Source organism: Vulpes vulpes, chromosome 11 (genome assembly GCF_048418805.1).
Source record: "Vulpes vulpes isolate BD-2025 chromosome 11, VulVul3, whole genome shotgun sequence".
NCBI lineage: Eukaryota > Metazoa > Chordata > Mammalia > Carnivora > Canidae > Vulpes > Vulpes vulpes.
Window position 1 is genome coordinate 59,846,641 of NC_132790.1, and position 23,724 is coordinate 59,870,364.

The following is a 23,724-nucleotide window of genomic DNA, read 5'->3' on the forward strand; positions in this document are numbered from 1 at the left end:
AAAGACAGGTTAGGGGCACCTGGCTGGCTCAGTTGGTAAAGCATGCAACTCTTAATCTTGGGGTTGTGGGTTTGAGCCTCATGTTGGGTGTAGACATTGCTTACAAATAAAATCTTTTAAAAAATCTATTAAAGAAAAATGGCAGGGTAACTACACATGCTTATTTTATCTATTCTCCCTTCCAAAAAATTGTTAAATTATAGCAGTAAAATGTATATTTTAGAAAAGTAAAGAATTAAAAAATATTTTATTTAAGAGGTGTAGTGGAGAATTTTTTAAAGGCTTTAGCCCTTCAAGAGAAGGAGACACCAAAAAGTGAGAGATTATAGCCCACTTTTGGGACATAGAAAGTGGGAAGAGGATGATAAGTGACTTGGCAGAGTGGAAACAATTCCAGTTTAAGTGCTTTCAGAGGCCATGCCCCAAAAAGCAGGCCAAATGTATATGCTACCAGCCATGGCAGAAAGCAGGGCAAAGGCTTGGTGAAGCCAACATTCAGAATGGGTTTCAAGTTTCACTGCATCAACTTGGTCTGGTCACTGGAAATTTATTATGGAGAAATTTCCAGACTCAGAATCTGTGGAGAGCAGAGAAGAGATGGGCATGGCTTGGAAAGGGGACACATCCATACAGTCATGCGGTCTCTTGCTTCCCTTGACCACACAATCAGTATCAAGATATTCAAACTCCCCTACCTTCTCTATTCCTTCTAGGCTTAAAAGCAGACTACTCTTCTCTGAAGAAGCTGAAAGACCCTAGGGGAAAATCTTCCAGCTACTTGGATTTTGTGGGGTTTTTTTGTATTAAGATTTTATTTATTTACTCATGAAAGACATAGAGAGAGAGAGAGAGAGAGAGAGAGAGAGGCAGAGACATAGGGAGAAGCAGGCTCCATGCAGGGAGTCCAATGCAGGATTTGATCTTGGGACTTCAGGATCACACCCTGGGCCAAAGGCAGCCACTAAACTGTTGAGCCACCCAGGCATCCCACTACTTGGATTTTGAAGTCTGCTCACATAAAGTCCTATGTGGCTGCCCATTCCACCACTCATCAAGCCCAATGCTTGTACTTGGAGCATCCAGTCACAAAGGGACAGTGAAAGATGACCAGACAAAGGAAAAAGCTTTCAACAAGAAAGGGAGAGATGAAAACAAAAGAAGGTTGAAGGAAACTGGGGTAAACTTACTAATTCAATTCAAGGAACAAAGCTAACAAAGAAGCAAACAAACAACAAGAAGTAAACAAAGAACCCTAACATAGTATAATTAGTATTTTCTTAAAGTTTAGAGAAAAGACCATGTGCTTTGAGAAAGGGAAAGTCAGCAAACAATAATGAGGTGTTAGAATTTAAAAATCTAATTCCAAAAGAAAATATAAAGTTCAATAGGATGTATATAATGAATAAAATAAGAAAACTTCATCAAAGGAAGAACCAAAAGTTAAAGAATTGGAAGCTTCCTAGAGAGAAAAATGAGGAACAATTGGAGGATCAATTTAGTTTTCTGTCATTACTTTTCAATAGCCAACTAATAAAAGTTTTCAGGCAGAAGCAAGAAAATGAAAGGGAATAAATTAATAAAAAATAACAGAAGGGGCACCTGGGTGGCTCAGCAGTTGAACATCTGCCTTTGGCTCAGGGTGTAATCCCAGAGTCCTGAGATTGAGTCCTACATCAGGCAGACTCTGCCTGCATTAGAGCCTGCTTCTCCCTCTGCCTATGTCTCTGCCTCTTCTGTGTGTTTCTCATAAATAAATAAATAAATAAATAAATAAATAATAAAATCTTAAAAACAAAACCATAAAACAACAGAAAAATTACAAAATACAGTGTTGTAAATTTCTAAGGGACAATGATCTACCAAGTAGGGATGAAAAAGACTCATATCGAAGGAATGGGGCACTTTTAGCATATTTGGAGTTGAAATAAGATCTTGAACATTTCCAGAGATTTTTTAAAAATCACAAAAGAATGGGAATCTGAAAGGTCTAGAGCTTTTCAACAACAGCAGTGGAAGAAACAAAATACAGAAAAATAATATACCCAGAGTTCTGTGGAACTCTAATTTTCAACTCAGAATTCTATACCCAAACAGGCAACCAAGTGGTAAGAATAGAAATAAGCAGTTTTCAGCATTCAACCACCCAAAAATATATGACCACTCATATATATATATATATATATATATATATATATATATATATATATATATATATATGACATGGAATCCAGGGCACAGGTGATCCACTACAGCAAAGCAAAGAAAGGAAGGCCCTGTCCTGCACTGGCTTTGAGAGCATCCAGTTTAAAAACAGAACAAGAGAATAGAGAATTTCAGAAGACAATAGATGGAAATGATCATTTGATGTATTGGAATGCTTGAGAAAATTATTGATGGATATTTGAGAGATCTGCTGGAATGTTTGGGGAAAAATGAGTAACAAATAAAAAACTAAGCAAATTAAAATAAATAAATGAAAGCAAAAACAGGACAACTATTAACTCCAGGAAAAATAAAGTTGTAAAGAGAGAAATAATCACAGTTGATCACAAGTTTCTGCAGGATATAGTATTTGCATATTTATAAGACTATAGATACTGACCTAGCTACATTCAGTGGGTGAAGGAGAAGAGAGAGCAAAGAATAGAGGGCAAAAAACCCACACCCTCTTCAAAAAGCCAAAAGCCTACAATAAATAAATATATAAATGGCTGTTAGTGGAATTATTTAGCAATGTGGAAATAAATATAGAAAAAAATAGCTTAAAAAAGTTAAGTGCGGTTGCCTTTGGATTGGGATTATGGAGTGGGATGAGATAGCAAAAAGGGCTATTGTTTTTCAACATAAGCCTTTTAAAAATTGGGGTATAGTTGACACACAACATAAGTCTTTTAATACCACTATAAATAACTTCATGCATGTATTATTTTGATAAATACAAAAACTATTTAAAATAGTACATATAGGGATTATGGTGTATTGGTTTGCTGGGGCAGCTGTAACATAGTACCACTAACTGGGTGGCTTAAGTAACAGAAATATATTTTCTTACAGTTCTCAAGGCTAGAAATCTGAGATCAAGGTGTTGGCAGGGTTGGTTTCTTCTGAGGCCTCTGAGAGAAGGTCTATTCCAAATCCTTCTCTGTGACTTGTAGACGACTGTCTTTTCCTCATGTCTTCTCATTGTCTCTCCTCCATGCATGTCTCTGTGTCCACATGTGCAGACACTGGGTGAAGGGTGTGTGGGTTGGTAGGGTGAGCTGGCATGTTGGTTTGGTTGTACCTGGCACATGGTTTGATGTGTGGAGTTGGTGAGGGGTGAGCTTTGGTGAGGGGTTTAACATGGAGTGTTGATTATGTTCCAACATAGAGGACCAAAATATGTGACTGTGTGTAGAGATATAGTGTGGATGTGGTATGTGTGTATTTCTGTGTGTATATATGGTATGGCTGTAGCTTAGTTTAGCTTTTGTTTAGATTTTCCTTTGCCCTTTGTTTTAGTCTTTGTTTTTGTCTTTGTTTGGCCTTTGTTTTGTCTTTGTTTCACTCTTTGTTTAAACTTTCTTTGGCTTTTGTTTGGTCTTTCTTTAGCCTTTTGTTTAAAGTTTGTGTGGCCTTTTTGTAGTCTTTGTGTAGCTTTTGTTTTTAAGTGGATCTTGGCTGAGAAGCCATCAAAAATACCTTGTGTAATGAAAAACCCGGATATATAATCTCTCCCTATATATTCTGTGTGCATTGAGGTAGGCTCAACACCCCCAGGGACCTGGTGCAGACCTGGAGCCTGTTTCACACGACTGCTACTTGAAGGTAAGGGAATTCCATAGGTTTTCATTTTACTTCAGATTGTACTTCGGCTCAAGTGGTAACTGCACATTTTTGTATGGGCCATTTCATTATATTCCACAGGGAACTTGCTATTATAGCAGTCAAGACTGCGAGAACATAAAGTGATGGAGAAAACAAGAGCAGAGGACACCAAGGTTATTCTAATGTGAGCAGAAGGCCCCTTCTGGAATGTTCCAGCTACAGTTTGGGAATTGTCTGAGCCTGGGGAGAGATTCCAAACCCTAACTCAGATTCTTTCAGGTTTAAAGCTTCAGGGACGCCTGGGTGGTTCAGTGGTTGAGCTTCTGCCTTTGGCTCAGATCAGGGTCTTGGGATCAAGTCCCTCATAGGGTTTTCCACAAGGAGCCTGCTTCTCCCTCTGCCTATGTCTCTGCCTCTCTCTGTGTGTCTCTCATGAATAAATTAGTAAAAAAATTAAAAAAAAAAAAAAGCCTCATGTGTCTGGAGCTAGATTTGTGGAGCTATTGGCTTCTTCTTTTTCTATTTCTTCTTTCATTATTTGTCATGATTTGAAAATGAGTTTTTCCTTCTTATCTAGAAACAACATCTTCCCTTACATAGCTAGGTTTATGTGTGGTGGATATTAATGGAATAAGAAAGTCTAAGTCTTGTTAGAATTTTGCTCCCTGTAGATTAGAAACCTTAAATGGAAAGATGTTAATGCTCTGTCTTGTGCAGAATCTCTTAGAAACCAGAGTTTTGGGAACCCTGGGTGGCGCAGCGGTTTAGCACCTGCCTTTGGCCCAGGGCGTGATCCTGGAGACCCAGGATCGAATCCCACATCGGCTCCTGGTGCATGGAGCCTGCTTCTCCCTCTGCCTATGTCTCTGCCTCTCTCTCTCTCTCTGTGACTATCATAAATAAATAAAAATTTAAAAAATTAAAAAAAAAAAAAGAAACCAGAGTTTTCCAATGTTGTGGTGGATAGAACAAAGAAAGAAAAGATTTTGTGTCAAGGGAATAAAGCAATGAACTTGGCTAAAATACTAGGAGAAAAATAGGGAAAATAATTTTTGCTGCTTTGTGGATGAAACAGGAAGGAAAAAACAGATTGGTGTTCGATGCATAGCTTTGCTGTTTTATGTTTATTTAGATTAACAAGAGAATGCCTGCCTTACTGAGTGGATTTTAAAAATTGTTTCAGGGGCACCTGGCTGGCTCAGTGAGTAGAGCATGCAACTCTTGATCTCAGGGTTGTGAATTTGAGCCCCACGTTGGGTATGGAGCCTATGTAAAAAAAAAAAAAATTGTTTTAGATTAGCAGGAATATCACAAACTCTAGGAACATTCCAGATATACCCAGATCACTCAAATGTTGACATTGTTACACATTTGCTTTATCATTACCTCTCTTCTTTCTCTCCATACACATATACATATTATTTTTTTCTGAGCCATTTGAGATTTTCAGAGATGATCAAAATCAGAGAGCCAACGTTAGAAAACAGACATCTAGATATTGTCAACTGTTCTAGGTATCAGCCCCAGATCATGCATCACTTTGGTCACCACATGTCTTATTGTCCTTTATTCTGGAAGACACCCGAGACTGGCATTCTCTTTCATGGTCTTTACAAGTTTAAAGAGTATAGGTCAGTTATTTTGTTAAATGTTGCTCAGTTTGGGCTTGATCTGATGTCTCCTCATGATTAGATTCAGATTATGCAGTTTTGGAAGGAATATGCTTGTATTTCATGTCATACATCTCCAAATTCATACTTGAATCTGATTGTACAGACTTTTAACTTGAAGTCTGGTTTCTGTAATGGGTAACTAGAATTTTAAATGAATACCTAAAATCTTACAAGAAAACATAAAAAATCTAAAATCCAGAGCTTTTACAGATAATTCCCAAGTATTCACTAAAAGTGTATAAACGGTGGTCTTTTGTTAAAAATGACAACTGCAACAATATGTACATGAAGTTGATAGGAATAAAGTGAAGTATTTAATATTGACTCTTTGCATGTGTTAGATTCATGTCTACTGCTTTATTTATTTATTAATTAAAAAATATTTTATTTATTCATGAGAGACACACAGAGAGAGGCAGACACATAAGCAGGCTCCCGGCAGGGATCTCAAAGGGAGAGAGAGAGAGAGAGAGAGAGAGAGAGAGAGAGAGAGAGAGAGAAGCAGCTTCTCTGCAGAGCAGGGAGTCCGATGCAGGGCTCAATCCCAGGACCCTGGGACCATGACCTGAGCTGAAGGCAGACACTTAACCAACTAAGCCACCCAGATGCCCCATTTTATTCTATTTTAAATATTTTATTTTTAAGAATCTCTACACCTAACGTGGGGCTTGAACTCATGACCCTGAGATCAAGACTCTTGAATGCTCTACTGACTAAGCTGGGGGGTGGGGGTGGGGCTCCACCCTATTTTAAAAGAGACTCTCCTAGCTAGGCTTGCTTGCTCTATCTTGAAATCTTTTTTACACCAGATATATTATTTGCAAATATCTTCTCCATTCAATATGTTGCCTTTTCATTTTGTTGATGGCTTCCTTTGCTGTGCAAAAGCTTTATATTTTGGCATAGTCACAATAGTTTATTTTTGTAATTTATTTTAAAAAATTAATTTAAATTTAAAAGGAAGAGGCTCATCTGATTTGACAGAGAAATCTTACAATAATTTTTACAGTTAGTGATACAGAGTTGTCAGTTGCATCATTACTATGATTAGCTATTGACTAAGACAAATTATCAACTAAGACAACTGTGGTATTATGATTTATAAGGAATATATATTTAGTCATGCAAATGACCAAAATATATTTCTGTCATGTATTTGGTCTTTGTCTATGGTTTCTGGTGCATAGCTCCTAAAATCTTTGAAATTTCCTACCATGGGGGCATAAAGATATCTTGTGTTATGTTAATTAGATGAGCTTGGAAAGCCCTTAGACAACATAAAGATGCAGGGGTGGGGGTAGGGGGCTGAAGGTGATTAGAAGGATGGAACTCTTATTCCTGCTTCCTGACCCCTGGGGAGGAGAGGCTGGAGGTTGAATTGACCAATGGCCAGTGATTTAGTCACTGACAACTGTGTAAGGAAACCTCAATAAAACCCCAAGGGTTTGGTGAATGCTTGGAAATGCAGGGAGAGCCACATGCCTGGAGAGGGCAAGCTCTGCCTCTTTTCCCTATACCTCATTCACTGTATCTTTTCATCAGGCTGTTGATATGTAACTAGTGTTTCCCTGAGTTCTGTGAGCCAGTCTAGCAAATTAAGGGAACCCAAGGAGGAGATTGTTAAAACCTTCAAGCTGTAGCTGGTTGGTCAGAAGCACAGGTAACAGCCTGGGATTTGCCACTGGCCTGGAGTCTGAAGTGGAGAGTAGAAGGCAGTCTTGTGGGACAGATCTCTTAACCTGTGGAATCTGATGCTATTTCCAGGCAGATAGCATCAGAACTGAGTTGAATTCCCTGACACCCTGCTAATGTCCCAGAATTACTTGATGTTGTGTGCATGGTGGTGGTGGTGGTGGTGGTGGTGTTGGACACAGCCCTCCTGCACAACACTGGAATCTGGTCTAGGAACTTTAAAAGAACCAATCAGAATGACAAGTTTGCAGGTTATTTTTTGCAGGTTATTTTTCTATCTATAAGACCTCTTTGTTCAAATAGCACTTCCAAGATCTGATACATAGTAAGAAAGGAGGGAGCAAATGGTTATGGATGGTCAGTCACACATCTCCATATTGCATGGGAAAACAAGATTGATATTGTGAAATTCTCAATTTAATGTCTTATCAAATTGGATTCCTTCCTTGAGTTTTTAATGTAAAAACTGTGTCTCTCTTCCAGAGCTGTATAGGAGGAGGACATTCCAACTCCCTTCTTGAGATGCTTTACTTAATTACCATGACTTGCATTTTTAAAGGCAGACTCTGAAATTTCATTTATTTTAGGACTTTCATTCATTAGTGTTATAAGTAAAAATCTGATTTATAGAGCTCAGATATACTAGAAGTGACTGAAGAATGTTTACTTAATGGCAATGAATGAACTACAGCATTTTTCCTCTCTAATGATAAGATAGTCTTTAAAAAGTTTGCATGCGATTTTGTGATTATATTCTCTCCCTAGTCCCCAAAGAACAGATAACATCTAAATTACATCTCATAATCCTTTCTAGGATGGTGAGAGTGAAGTTCTGTCTATAGTACATATGAAGTAACTACAACTCGAATTACCAAAATACTGAATTAACCAGAATACATTCTACTGCTTCACTTTTAGGGAAAAAAGAAGCAAATGATACCAAGACAAGCTCATAACAGAGATCTAATCAGCAGATGTGTACGGATGAAAATACAGGTACAAATGAATTTCTTACACTCTTTTGGATCTCCATCTAAATCGTAGTATAATGATTACTAGTATTCAAAATGTTAAAGTAGAATGTGGAATCAGCAAAAGATTGAGCAATCAAACTTTCAATGAGAGTTAAACACTTTAGAAGAGCTTATTCCAGGTGTTTCACAGTACCTTAGGTTTAGGGAGGTGGAAATATGCAGACGAAGCACCTGATGCCCTGCATCGCGCAGTTTTCAGTGGCTGTGGCAGATGACTCTCTTTGGAAACCACTGAACTACCAGATTTTGCTCAAGACAAGAGACTCTTCACCCAAGGTTCGATTTGCTGCTCTGATTACCGTGTTAGCACTGGCTGAAAAACTAAAGGAGAATTACATTGTCTTGCTACCAGAGTCCATTCCTTTCTTAGCTGAATTGATGGAAGATGAATGTGAAGAAGTAGAACATCAGTGCCAAAAGACTATTCAGCAACTGGAAGCTATACTGGGAGAACCACTCCAGAGCTACTTTTAAAACTTTGGGGTGTTGGTGTTTCTTACTCTGTTCAGAGGTCAGATTTACTTTTCATATTTTTATTTTGGGTGTGGTACCATATTACTTTTGGTACCCTGTCACCTGTCTAGGCTCCTTTATGAAAGTCCCACCTGGTTTGTACTACTATAGAAGCCTCCCCTGCCACTTGTACAGAATTGCAATAAGAATAAATGATACCTGCTATTTAAAAAAAAATTTACTTCTCTGTATTCGAGGAATGATGACCCCAGACACTATTTGTCTACTTTTGGCAAACTCATGTAGTATGCATGGGGAGAAGAGCCATTCTATGAAAAAGAGCCTTCCTTGACCTTTATCTTTAAATTCTACTCAAGTTTCCTTCTATTTCTTTGTCTTAACTGAATCTAGACAATCTTCTAAGAACAAGGCTTCATCTGTCAGCCTTCCAAATGGGGGGATATTTCCCCTCCAAGTGACTCCAGAATTGAGTGTGCCAGTGTCCTCCCCATTGCCACATTCAGGCCATTACTCCTTTCCTCTCTAGCTAGTTTTCCTTGCTTTGAAGCTTGTGTTCCATTCCTTGTGCTGGTCTTCACCTGAACTCCAGTCAGGCCTCCTCCACTGGTGCTTCTCTGGTCAGCTCCCTCACCCCTTCACACCAACTCCATCTATCAGCCCACATGACTTTAATGTCCCTATGAATGAACAATTCACCACTCCAATGAATTACCGACTCTGCCTCATCCATTGTATGTTATGGAACTTGGCAATACTTGAAACTACTCCATTTCTGAATCTAATGGTGCAAACATCTTGTATTCATTCATAATCTTCTTTTCTTTCAACTTGCTTTGTTAAGTACCCTACTACTTCAAGTGGACCTTTCCTTCCATCTCTACATCCTCTAATGAATCTATTCATCAATTTCTCTTTTCTACCTATTTTCTTTCAATTATTGGTAGATTTTGGGATCCATCATGTCAATTACTTTGCAGCAAATTCACTCCCAACCCTAGATGAACCCAAGCCTTCTCCTTGTCTGCACCCTGGCTGCTGAAAACACCTGAGGAAAAACACAGTGAGGCAGACTGCTACCACTACACATTAGTGGTCAGTGGTGACCCCACCCAGGCCATCAATACTACCTGGCAGCTTGGTCTTCAAATGTCTACAGATTCTCTGTTAAACCTGTTTTATTTTTCACAAATTCCCAACTTTCTCATTCTCAGCTAAGTTTGCTTCCTGTTTCACTGGAAAAATGGAGTCCATTAGAAAGGAACTTCATGCAGCCAACTGCTTTCCCTCTTCCAACAAAGGCCAACCCTTCTGCATGTGCTCTGCAATCCATCTCACCAGGGTTTTCTCAGGGACATTAATTATTTTCTCTTTTATTTTATTTTAATCTCTTCCTCTCTTAGACCCTTCCCATCAGTACTTATGTTGCTATTAGCTATCACATTATAGCAAAAAAAAAAAAAAAAAAAAAAATCTGGAAACCACATAATCCTCTAGCTACCACCCCTCTCTTGTCCTTCATTCTCAAATCTCTGGCCTGAGTTGCCTACAGTGTCTCTCCATATTCTTAGCTCTAATTCTCTTCACAAATCTTCCCATTTACCTTCTGTCTCATCCACTCCATGGAAACAGTTCTTGTTAAAGTCATGAGTTATCTCCATCACTTAATTCAATGTACTCTTTTTTTTTTAACTTTTATTTATTATGTAATCTCTACTTCCAAAGTGGACTTGAACTCAGTACCCTGAGATCAAGAGTCTCAGGGTCTACTGGCTGAGTCAGCCAGGAGCCCCTCAATGTCCTCACAACACACCACCTCTCAGAATCATTCCACCAAATTGACCACTCACTCTTTTGAAACCCTTCTTCCCTTTGGCTCTCATGATATCATGCATTCCAGTTTCCTTCCCTCATTCTGACTCTTCCCCTCACCCTTTGACAAACACTCCTCTTCCACCTACCTTGTAAATGTGGGACGGCTCCCAGACACAGTTCCACCTTCTCCCCACTCCACATTCTGCCACCAGGCAATCCCCTCCATACCCCTGGCTTCAACTGCTACCTATGTTCCCACCAACTTAAGTTCTATCTCCCACCCAGACTTCTCTTTTGAAACATTCATTTGACATCTTCATCTAGATGTCCCTCAAATACCTCAACCTAAGTGCACCTAAAACCGAACTCATGATTCAGCCTCTTCCCCTAAAACTTCTCTTCTAGTAGATGCTTTTACCACTCACCTAGTTCCTTGAACTATATATACCTTGGACTCAGCCTTGACTCCCCTTCCTGCTTCTTTGAATTGACGAATGATTTCAACATAATATAGTAAATATGAAGATGGAAGCATATAAATCGCAAAATGGAACAAAGATAAGTAGCATTTCATCAATCTGAGGAAGTCTACCAATGTAGCTGCTAGTGAGTGACTCAGAGTGGCCTTGGACCCAAAATTCAGACAAAAGCTTAGTCAACAATCTGGTGCTTATTTCAGCTTCCCTTATAGCTGGTTCTTTTCTCTGTCTTCCTGAGACTAATGCCCTTGGAGAACCCAAGGCAGTTTAGCAGCTCTCTTTGCCGAGCTGTCAGTGGAGCAATAAATCAGCCCATCAGGTGATCTAGCTTTCCCTTTTTGCCCTCTTGCTGTGAACATAGGCCAAACTAACATTTAGGTTTTTCTGTAAGACAATGCTAATCTGGAAGATTGGTTGCCTATACAGGGAAAAGGTGAGCAGGGACCAAATCACTAGGAGTCTTGTTTGACTTCTTAAGAAGCAAGGACTTGCTTTGTAACTGGGAGAAGCCTCTGAAGTTGTAAGTAGGAAATGGATACATGAGGAGATAAACTCATGCCTTTGGTTCTTTCTCCTGGAACCTCCTGCCCCCTATTTATAGAAAATTGTGGAATTTCACATCCGAATAAAATTCTAGTGTAAGTTCACCAATCCATACAACAGTGTGTTGCATAACTTTTATTTTTTTTTAATTTTTTAATTTATTTATGATAGTCACACACACACACACACAGAGAGAGAGAGAGAGAGAGGCAGAGACATAGGCAGAGGGAGAAGCAGGCTCCATGCACCGGGAGCCCGACGTGGGATTTGATCCCGGGTCTCCAGGATCGCGCCCTGGGCCAAAGGCAGGAGCTAAACCGCTGCGCCACCCAGGGATCCCTTGCATAACTTTTAGAAAAAAGAATGTCAGGTTATAAAAATTACATTCAGAAAATTATTGTACTTCTTACATGTTTATCTGGCTCCACTATAATAAGCAAAGTTTTTACTCCCCAAACATTTGCAAAATATATTATCTATGTGCTAAGGATACCAACCTTGGGTCACACTTGTTCCTTTTCCTATAATAGCTGAATTCAGGTAGAGTTTGTTGTCAGAAAGGGCTCTGCACAAGTCTATGGGATAGTGGGCCACTGTACTTTGTCCTTGTCACCTGGCACAGAGCAATGAGGGCTTTGTTCGCTCTCCAGATGCGTTGTCAATCCTCAGACAAATCGAGGCACTTTTATGCTGTTATTTTAAAGCCTCAGCAGCTCCCCAACTCAGTATTGGAGTTTGGCAGGATGCTGCTGTCTGTGGGAAAGTACCCTGATTCAAAATAAATATCTCTTAAGAAATTTTCCATTACCTGGAACCGGTTTCTTAGTTCAAGAACCCACTGTTCAACATTCATGCTATTGATATGTAAACATTTTGGTTGCTAAGGAGATAGACAAATGGATAAAAGAGGTCAAATGGATAAAGACATCCTTAGTGAAGTCATGTAGTGACAACCAAAGTTTACTTCTAGGCATAGTTTTACTGTTGCGGACGATCAACACGGAAGGCACAGCCTTTTATTGTGTAAATCTACACTCAGAGGAAAGCATTGCCCTTGGCCTGGTTTTAGAAAGCATTAAGGGTCTCTAAGGAAGGTGGTGAATGTGAAGTTGAATTTGCGTCGCAGTGATACTTTCTTTCCTGGCGGAGGAGCTGGGCCTGAGTAGAATCTGGAAAGCTATATGGTAGGTGATAGATGCCCTGGTCTGCAGCGAGCGAGACCGCTGAGCCTCCGGGTTTTATTCCAGAAGCAGCTCCTCCGCAGAGCAGTGGCACTTGCGGGAGGCCGGGGCTCGGAGCCGGGGCGGGCCCTGGGCGGGGCTCCAGCCCAGCCCCGCTTCCCTGCGTGCCCGCCCCCTGCGCGCCTCCCGGGCCCGCGGGTCCGCTGCCTTTTGCTCGCCTTTTAGCTCTTCTGGTCCTGTTTTAGCTCTTCTTTTTGGGTCGGTCGGAGTAGGCGTCGATTTACATTTCCTTGCTGTCATTTCCTGGAGTCCTACGGAGTTCAGGATATTTGCATAAGATTACTGGCTTTTAAAGATACTTCCTTTCTATTTTTTGTGTGTGCCTGTTTTCATATTTTTAAAAATTTGTCATTTGTTTTCTCTTTAACACTCTGATTATGAAAACCTTGTACTTTTATATATTCCTATGTTTTCTCCTATAATGGCACCGACCTTTTACCTTGTAACTTCATGGCATCTTTTGTTCTATAAAATCATAATCTTTATGATTTGTTTTCTTTCTCTTCACATCTGCTGTGTTAGAAGCCCCACAGACCAGCCTACCTTAGGTGGGATCCTGGGGATCCATTTACTAGCTCTGTGTCCCCGGGGTAGGTTCTTTGACTTCTCTGTATCTTTGCTTTCTCACTTGCAGGAAGGGGCTACTGTGAGGTTGTGAGGATGACGCGTGTTGAATGCGCAAAGCCCTGGAATAGTGCGTGGCTGGTATCTCTGGACAGGTGTTTGCTATTATTATTCTTACCCGGGTTACTAGTCTGCTTTCATTTTTCTCCATTTTGAGTAATCTATCCATTTTCCAGTAAAAAACAAACAAACAAACAAACAAACAAAAAACCCCTCTGTTATGAACTATACTATATTATACCTATGTGGGTCTGTTTCTAAGCTCTGTCCGATCCCCTTGATCTACTGGTCTATTTCCAAGGGCAATACTCTATTGTGTGTGTGTGTGTGTGTGTGTGTGTGTGTGTGTGTGTGTGTGTGTGTTTTAAGGTTTATTTATTTATTTTAGAGAGATAATGTGAGAGCAGGGGGAAGGACAGAGGGAAAGTGAATCCTCAAGGAGACTCTTCACTGAGGGAAGAGCCCAAGGTGGTCAATCCCAGGACCCTGAGATCATGACCTGAGCCAAAATCAAGAGTCCCATGCTTAACCAATTGAGCCATGCAGGCGCCCCAATACTCTATTGTTTTAATTAGTATAGCTTATGATAAGAGTCTCTATGTGGTAGGATAAGAACCTACGCTTATTCAAAATTGTCTTGGCTTAACTTGGTCTTTTATAGCTTCATAATAATGATGAAATCATCTTGTCAATGACATGAACATTTGATATTTATTGGAATAGCATTACGTTTATAGATTTGTTGGGGGACATTCAGCATATTTACATTGACTGTTTCTTTTGCAGCCTTCAAAAAAGATTTGCAAATTTATTCACGAAGGTCTTGCATTTCTTTTATCAGATATATTCTTTTTATCTGAAGTTATCCTGTGAATTTGTGGTCAGCTTGAATGGATTCTTTTATTTTACATTTCTAATTGAATCTTCCTAATCTATAGAAATGATTTTGATTTTGGAATATTGATCTAGTGTCCAGAAATCTGGTTGGAAATCTTGAAATCTTCTTTTTGGTTCTAATTAGCTTGTAGAGCTTCAGTGTTTTGTTTTGTTTATTGCACTGGTTAGGATTTCAAATACAGTGTTGAATAGTAGTGATAGCATCCCTCTTGCGGTGTCTGATTTAGATAAATGTTTCTAAAATTTCACCCACAGTAAGCTGTTATTATAGATGTTTTGGTAGCTAGCTTTTAATAGTATTAGGACCATCCCCTTCCCCACCTTCTTTGTTAAGAGTATCTATCACGATTGGATTTCGAATTTTAGTTAATGCTATATTACTGATCTTATTTCTCCCCTTATTCTGCTAATATGGTAAGTCATACTTATGGACTTCCCAAATCTAAAACATCTGAGATTTACCATCTCTAGTTTGCATTATGAAACATTTTACCAATCAGGTTGGCAAAAATCTGAGGGTTCAATAATCTACTTTTATTGTTGACGTGTTGGGAAAATGGGCTTTATCATGCATTGTTTGTAGAATAAATAATAATTTGTACCAATCCCACAGAGAGCAAATTGGAAGACACCTATCAAAATCTGCAGAATTACAAGTCCACAGATTCTTTGATCCATTGATCCCACTTTTAGAGATACATCCCTCAGACACTTGCACGTGTGTGACATGATGGGTGCACAGTTTTATTCAGTATGGCATCACTTGTAATAATAACAGATGGGAAACAATCAAACTGTTTACTTGTAGGAAACTAGTTTATGCTCTGACCTTTAACAATTTAGAGGCATCTGTCATGCTTCCTTCCATCCTGCCATGTGTCATCATCAACATTAGATCCTCCTTGGCAACTCAAGATTTAGCATGTTTGGGACATAGTAGGTTCTAAGTTAATATGTTGAATAAATGAATGTTCAAAACGGTACCCTTTCTCCCCTCTTTTGGAGCTTTCCCCACCTCAGTAAATGGCTCCACTGGGGATTTGCTCAAGCCATATGCCTGGCAATCATCCTTACCAATGGACCCCATATCCAACCCATACTCAAGATATATTTGATTTCCAAGATCCATCTTTGTTCCCCTGCCTCAGTTGAAGTCCTTGCCTCTGTCATTGGTCCCTTGCTTCCTTCCTATTTACCTCCAGTCTATGTTGCAAGAAGCCTGAGTGATCTTCATGGAACATAACTAGGAAGACTTACCTCCTCCAGTCCAGATCTTTCAATGCCTTACATTCTTCCTATCCTTTAGCTCACCTTCAAGGCCCTGCCTGGCCTTTCTGCACCTCATCCTGCCACCTCGCAATGCTCCAGCTGTATCCTTGCTTTGTTTTCTCAAGCACATCAAGTGTCGGGACTTCTGTCTGAACTCTGTCCTTCCCTGTGCATGGCTGACTCCCACTTATCCTTCAGATCTCAGGCAGAGATCTGCCTTAGCCCCCCATCTTAGCTTCCCCCACTCTAAAGGGTTCTCACCACTATATTCTCTCTTAGTACCACACTCCCTTCCTCCAGACCCCTCATTACATGGCAGTCATACATTGGCTGTCCTGTTCTTGGGATGGTCTAGTGAGTCTCCCTCCACATCCCCTGAGCTCTGTGAGTACCCAGACCCTCTCTGTTTTGTTCAGCCCCCGGCACTTCAGCGTTCAACAGATGTTTGAATGAATGGCTGAATGTTAGTGTTGTGTTTGGCTGTACTTACTTCAGTCTTGTTCTGTGTATAATTTTTACATGTGCAGCCTGATGTCGCCTGGCCCCTCTGCCACCAGGGTCACCTGGTCCCCTCTGTCATTTGTGATCACAGATTGTTTCCAAAACTCCTCCTGATGCTCCAGAGGGAGCTCACCAGCTTGAACATTTGCCCAAGTTTGCTTGAGGACCAGTAGCTCATCTCTTCAAGACAGTGTCTGAGCCTGCAGCCACCTTGCTAGGGGCCTTCTAGTTCCTGTACCAACCTTGGCTGAGGCTGCAACCACTGGAGATGTCTGGGGGTACCTAAGACACTACCACATGGGCTGTCAGCTGGCTTTAGTTGCAATGGCCAGCTTCCTCCAGTTGATGCATGCAATAAATAATCTAGCTTCCTGTGGCTTTCACTTTGGTATTTTGAACATATTTTCTATGTTAATACAGCTTCTTTCATTTTGTAAAAGGGCTGCCTAATATTCAGTCAGCCTTCAAATGGCTACTTAATATTTCCATGATTAATCAATCATAAGAATATCAATAATTAAACAAGTCAAAGCCTTGCCGATTCCATTGTATTTGTACAAAAATACTAAGATTCCCTTGACCACCTTCTCCTTTCATAAGCTAGCTTAATTTAAAGAAATGTATAGAATAATGAATCTTGTACTTTTTCTGTTGTAACAATGTCTTGAAAGACTATCCCCTGTTTCTTGGGGAATATGCAGAAATTAAATTGGGGATTTTCCTACCATCTCCCCAGAGAATGTCCCTCCCAGTAAGTAAAAAGCCATTTAGTATTTCCCGTCCATATTCTTACATTATTACTGGAAATGTATTTTACTTCTGTCTCCTCTTCTAGAATGAAAGGTTAAAGATTTTATTACTTTCAAGGTCTTTGCTTTTCAGAGAATAAATGTTAAATTGTAAAATAGAGGCAACGTTTGACAGAAATTCATTCAAGATTTATAAGTATTTTAAACACTTTAAGTTAATTCTCCATGCTTTTGAAATAATTTAGTATTTTATTTTTATTTATTTGTTCGTTTATTTTTAAGATTTGATTTTTGAATGATCTCCACATGGGGCTCAAACTCACAACCTTGAGATCAAGAGTTGCACGCCCCACTGACTGAGCTAGACCAGTGCCCCTAACTTAGTATTTTAAAAATTGGACATTTCATGTTGTTCTTGAGACAAGTCTATGAAAATTGCAATTCCTGGTTATTCCCATCTCTTCCTTACTGTTTTCCTAATCACTTGAAGGCAGAGAGGGTGGCAGTAGGGGATTTAATGAGAATTTATAGCCATGTATGGGGAGGAGTTGGGTAAAGGAGAAAAAAGGCCTAAGAAGAGCATGTCCTTATTTGTTTAAGCCTTCTTCACTTTGTGAATTTATGGAGGAACTCTGCACTCCAGGAAGCTTGTTCAAGGTAGGGGGAGAGAAAGAAAGCTAAGAAGCAAACATTCATGTTCTCTCTTTTCTCCAGACGAAGCCTCAGAATCATAGCAGGGGCTGTGGTATGGTGCGGTAGAATCATCCAGATAGGTTTGAAATTGTGTATATGCGTGTGGTGGGTGATGGGTCCTACTGACACACTTGAGTAGGAGCAGTGAGGACAGGTTGCAAGCCCCTGGGGTTGCCCATCTAGTGTGGCCCATGAATCAATGCACAGCTTCGGTTGGGGAGCTTGTCTAAGCCAATGGTCCCAAGATAGGACTCTTGATTCCCCACCTGTAACACATGACACACACAGGAGCCAGAAGTTGCCTCAAGTAGATATGGAGGAGCTGAGAGGACAGAGTAGGGGGCTACTGAACAGGGACCCTGATGACCAGTGGCTTTGCTGGGGTTAGCAGTAACTTGCGTCATTCATGCTATGGCATTCCACGGCCAGCAGACGAGGATACTACCCAAACTAGCCACCTCTTCCCTCATAGCCATGAAGACCACCAGCTTCCCCATACCCTTATCCACCTTTAGAAGGATCAGAGGGAGGGCAGGAATAGTTCTGTCAAGGAGCTGAACTTTAGCTGACCACTTATAAGAAGAGATAATTTACGCCAGAAATGATCAAGGCAGAATACATTCAGAAGTTAGTTTTGTCTCTCTTTTCCCAGTTAGTATTCAGCATGGAATAGGCTTGTAATACTGTAATTATATAATTATAGCGAAATGAAAAAGTCCTTTTTTGGGGGGTGCAACAGAGCTGATTTTGTATGGATTTGAAATTTCTTGCTAAAAAGTGAATAAAAGATAAAATAAAATTTCTTACTTTGGTATTTTTAAAAGATTTATTTATTTATTTATTTATTTATTTATTTGAGAGAGAGAGGGAGAGAGATCGTGTGCAGGGGTGGGGGTGTGGAGAAGCAGAGGGCAAGAAAGAGAAACTCAAGCAGATTTCTCACTGAGTGTGGAGCCAGTGCAGGGCTCCAACTCTAGACTCATGAGATCACCACCTGAGCAGAAACCAAGAGACACTTTGCCAACTGTGCCACTCAGTGCCCCATCTTGCTTTGGTTTTTAATTAAAATTTCCCCAAGTATATGTTAAACATTCCATTCCTTAATCCATATAACACATTACATCCTTGGGACTGATCATTATCTTCCTTTGGAGTTTTGCTTTCTGAAGCCAGAACATTGTTCTCACTGGTTTTGGACCATGAGAGGGTGAAGGCTTGCCTCCTGTCTCTCCCATGTTGAGTTCCTTAAACAAGACAAGTGCAGGCCCTTGCTCATGGCTCTGACAAGAACTGAAGGATTGTTCTGTGTTTCCCAAGTACTGACTTTCATCCACTCTTCACTGCACAGAGCCTGTACCCATTTCCACATTTGACTTCCTGTGATGCCCTGTGGATTGGATGTAAGGAGTACATAGCTGCAACATGTCAGCTCGCTACTTGCATTGTCTTTCCTTACCAGAGGACTGCCTAAGACAAGGGCCACATGCCAATGCTATTAAATAACTACCTCACCTCCCTATTCTCTTTTAAGAAAACATAGTGGAAAGGAAGGAAGGATGGATAAAAGGAAGGAAATCCATTTTATATTTAGGGTTCTAAAGCCACCGGCAGTCTCCTTAGGGAATAGTGAAGCTATGTTTAAACACAGCTGGTGGTTATATAGAGATGCTAATGCCATCTCTAGAATATGTAATTGGATGTGTGTGTTGACTAAAGCTTCCTAATTAATTTGCATGAATTAAGAAAAGATGTAGTGGGTTCACAGAAAAATTTTTTTCTGAAGAATCCAGTTTTATAACTTTCAAGGTCATTTGGAAAGGTCGCTTCCTGTGTTACCTTCTCATTGAACATACACTATTGCCTGAGCCAGAGCAGAGGTCCCTGTGGGGACATCTGGAGACAGGCAGCACTTGTGTGAGACATCCTTGTTCAGTCATTTTAATCAAGTATCGACTGAACACTTGTTCTGAATCAGGCATTGAACAAGGCTCCAAGGGCAGAAAATTTAAGAAAGCAGTGAAAGGGTAAGGGTAACAAAAGCTTTCAGATGCTTTCCCAGAATTATGTATAGCACACAAGGTCAGGGCATGAAAGAGGAAGGAGTGATGGTTTCTCTTTGGGGTAAGGGAAGGCTCTGGAAAGATTTGAAGAAATGACTTGCTTTTGGGCAAAGATGATGGAGGTGTTTGCTGTGCAGTTGTTGGATGGGAAGGAAGCAAGGGGAAGGAGCCCTATGGACCAAGGTCCAGAAGTGTGAAATAATCCTACTTACTAGGAGCTGGAGACAGCTGGCTTGGGCTGGATGCACACACCAAAGAAGAGTCTCTCTCTCTCTCTCTCTCTTTAAAGATTTATTTATTTATTTATTTATTTATAGAGATGCAGAGAGAGACAGAGGCAGAGACACAGGCAGAGGGAGAAGCAGGCTCCATGCAGAGAGCCCGACGTGGGACTCGATCCAGGGTCTCCAGGATCACGCCCTGGGCTGCAGGTGGCGCTAAACCGCTGCGCCACCGGGGCTGCCCCGAGTCTCTTCATTTTTTAAAGATTTAATTAATTTATTTATTTATGAGAGAGTGAAAGAACACAAGCAGGGGGAGTGGCAGAGGGAGAGGGAGAAGCAGGCTCAGGGACTCCCCCCCACCCCCCCCATGGGGCTTGATCCCAGGACCCTGGGATCATAACCTGAGCTAAGGGCAGATGCTTAACCTACTGAGCCACCCAAGCACCCAGGAGCATCCCTTCTTGAATAAAACCTTATCATTAAAAAAAGGTCATCTCCTTATGGACTTTTGCCTGCAGCTCACTGTCAGAACATGATCACATGGGGAGCTGTACATGTTTAACTGGGCATGTCATGGTACCAAGCAAAATCCAGATTTGTTATTCAAGGGAAGAATGGATATTGGGCAATCACCTAGTCATATTGACTGTGATGAGTTTGCTGTTTTATTATTATTATTACATGATGTTGGAGCATTTACTTCTTCAGGCCTCAATTTCCTCATCTCTAAAATGGGGTGAGTAGGGACTACCTAGAAGGATTATTTTGGGAACTAGAAATGATGGATATAAAGCATCCAGGACATAGCAGGTATTCAATAAATAGTAGGGTGAGGTTCATTTTCCCCTCCCTTTGGTTCCTCTCCTTTACTCTCTCCTTCTTCTCCTTCTTCTTCTTCTTCTTCTTCTTCTTCTTCTTCTTCTTCTTCTTCTTCTTCTTCTTCTTTCTTCTTCTTCTTCTTCTTCTTCTTCTTCTTCTTCTTCTTCTTCTTCTTCTTCTCCTTATTCTTATTCTTATTCTTCAAATACATGCCTCACTTTCCTCCTCTTTAGTTTTAGAGTATATAGAAATATCTGGAAAGCCTGGAGACTGTATTTTAGTTTAAAATTAAAATTCTCCATCCTGCCAGATAGTTCATGTTGTCTTTGCTCTGCAATTAGGTGACATCTTTTGTGAAAACATCATGCGGTGTTCATAATGATTTGTCTTCAGCCACTAACATCAAAAAAGATGTAATTAATGCTTGAATTAAATGTCATCAGAAATAACCCACTGAGATTCATTGAGAATGTGTCTGAAGAAGTCAGTAGAATTAGATAGGTTGTTTGAATTCTCAATGAAAGGGAAATAGAATTTATTAAGTGAGTGACTTACATAAGGTACAGTGTTAGGTTCTTTACCTACTTTATTTAATATTTTCAAAGGCCTCTTGAGTTAAGCATTATTATTATTTGTTCTTCTGTTATGGACTGAATGTTTGTGTCCCCAAACTTCGTATGTTGAAATCTAACCTCCAATGTGATTGTATTAGGAGATGGACCTTTGGGAAATAATGAGGTCCTTAGGTGAAGCCCTAATGAATGGAGTTAGTGTCCTCATAAGAGACCCCAGAGAGCTCCCTTGCTCATTCCACCACGTGAGGACATAGCAAGCAAAATGTCATCTCCGAATTAGGTAGGGGGTTCTCATCTCGCAATTTGATATTGGATTGCTTGACTTCTAGAACTGTGAGAAATAAATTTCTGTTGTTTGTAAGCCACCCCGTTAGATGAAGAAACTGAGCATATTAAAAAAAAAAGATTTTTATTTATTTATTCATGAGAGACACACAGAGAGTGAGAGAGAGAGGGGGGCAGGGAGAAGCAGGCTCCACGCAGGGAGCCTGATGGGGAACTCGATCCTGGGTCTCCAGGATCATGCTCTGGGCTGAAGGCTCGCTAAACCGCTGGGCCACCCGGGCTGCCCGAAATTGAGCATATTAATTTGAATTGTATTTGCTTGTTTTTAACGGAAATAATAGTAGTTTAAATGAGGTGCAAGTTTGTCTTGTCTCTTGTGTAAAAGATACTCAGTGTTCATGAAGATATAGATTTTCTTAGAGGCTAGCCAGTCTGGCTCTTGGCGGATGCACAGAGCCAAGTTGTAACCCAACTATCCTAAGACCAGAACTTGAAGTCTTGACCACAATGCAGGCTGCATCTTGCAGGTCGATATATAAAAAGATCCAAACATTTAGGTTTTAGGCAGCCTCCATATCTAATTTATAATGTATTATGAACATGTGCCATGAATGGTTTATTTATTCAATGTCATACTATCTTTTTTAAAAAATTAAAAAGATGTTTAGTGTTCAAGAGTTAGTCCTAGAACAGCAACTCCATAGTCAATGCACTCAGGCTTCTCCAGTCTTTCTGCTCTTCCACTGGCTTCCCCTGCGGTGTTGAGCCATGATCCAAGATGGCTGCTGTGCCTAAGAATAGATGCTAGATGGTAGTTTGTGCACATTTTTACCTTCACTAGACAATCCTAAATTGTTACATATTAGTTATAGAAAAGATCACAATCTTTTCAATCACATGTGGAACATTATAAAATATGGACTATGAACTAGGCCACAAAGCAAATCTCAACACATATCAGAGTCATTATTGCACAGGCCACTTTCTCTAACTAGAATGCATTTAAATTAGAAGTTAATGTACAGTTGAAAATTTTGTGACAGATTTAAAAAAAAATAATGGATGAATCAAAGAAGAACTCAGCTATATTCAAAATGAAGTGAAAATGACTTATAGTCATATTTCTGGTATACAGCTAAAGTTGTACTTAATGGAAAAGTTATAACCATAAAAGCATATGTGAGAAGTGTTTGACTCAAGAATAGAGGAGGAGCACGAGGCTGGCTCAGTCAGAAGAGTATGCGACTCTTGATCTCAAAGTCATGAGTTTGAGCCCACTGTGGGTGCAGAGATTACTTAAAAAATAAATAAACTTTGGGCACCTGAGTGGCTCAGAGTAAGTGTCTGCCTTCAGCTCAAAACATGATCTCCAGATCCTAGGATTGAGCTCTGTGTTGGGCTCCCAGCTCAGTGGGGAATGTGCTTCTCCTTTTCCCTGTACTTCTCCTTCTTCTTGTGCTCTCTCTCTCTCAAACGAATAAGTAAAATTTTTTTTAAAAAACTTAAAGAATAGAGAAAAAAAGACACAAGCCGAAAAAAAATGAAGAAAAGAAATAATAAATGTCTACAGAAATTAATGAACTAGAAAAAAATAGAGGAAGAAACAAGCAAGAAAACCAAGAGCTTGCTTTTGAAAAGAATAATAAAGTCGGATAACTGCTGGCAAGATGACTCAAGAAAAATGAGACAAGATGCAAATATATGAATTATAAAGGGGGTTGTAACTATAAATTTATCACGGATTTTAAAAGCCATAAGAATACTATAAATAATGTGTATATCTGTAAAACTTAAACAAAATGAATGATTTTTCAAGTATATAAATCTGAACAGTATGTAAGATATGATCCTGCTTTTTATTAACTATATATTTATATGTAGCTATTGTAAAAGGAAAAGATGTTCAAATATTTTGTGTTAACTATGGGATACAAATTTAGGAATTTTTATTGTTTTTATCCATCCAAGTTTTCTAATTTTCAACAGTAAATATAGATTTTAAAACCCACTAAGGGCTGGTTGGGAAGGGATGGAGGAGGGTCACACTACCTCCAGGACACTCGGAGTTTATATTCTAGTGTCCTTTCATGGGCCTCTTGCTCTGGCAGGGACACCATGCTGTATGATATTCCCCAACCCATTCTCTACTCTTCCTTCTGGAGTGAGCTGTTTCTCCAACTTACAGGCTTTCTCACCCTGGGACATAGACCCTTGCATCTATGCAGCCATATCCCGTCCTAGGCCCATTTCCAGTCCTTCAAAGTCCAACCTTT

General features: G+C 39.9%; 1 protein-coding gene across 11 annotated transcripts in view; it reads left to right on the forward strand.

Annotated features, from left to right (window-relative positions):
* Positions 1-3,639: 3,639 nt before the first annotated feature.
* Positions 3,640-23,724, forward strand: part of MOBP (myelin associated oligodendrocyte basic protein) — a 50,131-nt gene continuing 30,046 nt past the window's right edge. For 7 of the 11 annotated variants that reach the window (XM_072726524.1, XM_072726522.1, XM_072726518.1 and 4 more), the window contains exons 1-2: positions 3,642-3,807; positions 8,091-8,168. The gene's annotated coding sequence lies outside the window, so the exon portion shown is untranslated. Of the gene's footprint in view, positions 3,808-8,090; positions 8,169-23,724 lie in introns of all 11 variants that reach the window. The other 4 variants (XM_072726523.1, XM_072726519.1, XM_026000968.2 and 1 more) reach the window with 3 other exon arrangements.